Raw genomic sequence first — 336 nt, forward strand, 5'->3', positions numbered from 1 at the left:
GGCGGGCTGAGGGGGGGGGGGGGGGGGGGGTCTCTTGGCCGTGGGCAGGGGGAGAGGATGTGGCGGGGCAGAAGGGTCCCTGGGCACCTCCTACCAGGCTGGAGTCAGGTGGGGAGAGCAGGGCGAGCTGGGAGCCCGGATGCTGGGCTCTCTCCCGGCTCTGGAAGAGGGGGTGGAAATCAGAGCCCAGGTGCCTGGGTCCTCTCCCAGCTCTGGAAGTGGGGTGCCGAAGGATTAGAACTGGGGGGCGCTGGGAACCCGGATGCCTGGGTTCTCTGCACAGCGGGCCAGGTCAGGTCTTGGCCCCCACAGCTCCGGCTCCCTCACCTTGGCTTT

The 336-nt window shown here is 69.3% G+C and overlaps 1 protein-coding gene across 1 annotated transcript in view; it reads right to left on the reverse strand.

Moving 5' to 3' along the window:
* SMARCC2 (SWI/SNF related, matrix associated, actin dependent regulator of chromatin subfamily c member 2) overlaps positions 1-336 on the reverse strand; it is a gene marked incomplete at its 3' end in the record, with an annotated part of 10,727 nt that overhangs the window by 1,011 nt on the left and 9,380 nt on the right. The window lies entirely within an intron of this gene.

The sequence above is a fragment of the Alligator sinensis genome, unplaced genomic scaffold (genome assembly GCF_000455745.1).
Source record: "Alligator sinensis unplaced genomic scaffold, ASM45574v1 scaffold1065_1, whole genome shotgun sequence".
NCBI classification, from domain to species: domain Eukaryota; kingdom Metazoa; phylum Chordata; order Crocodylia; family Alligatoridae; genus Alligator; species Alligator sinensis.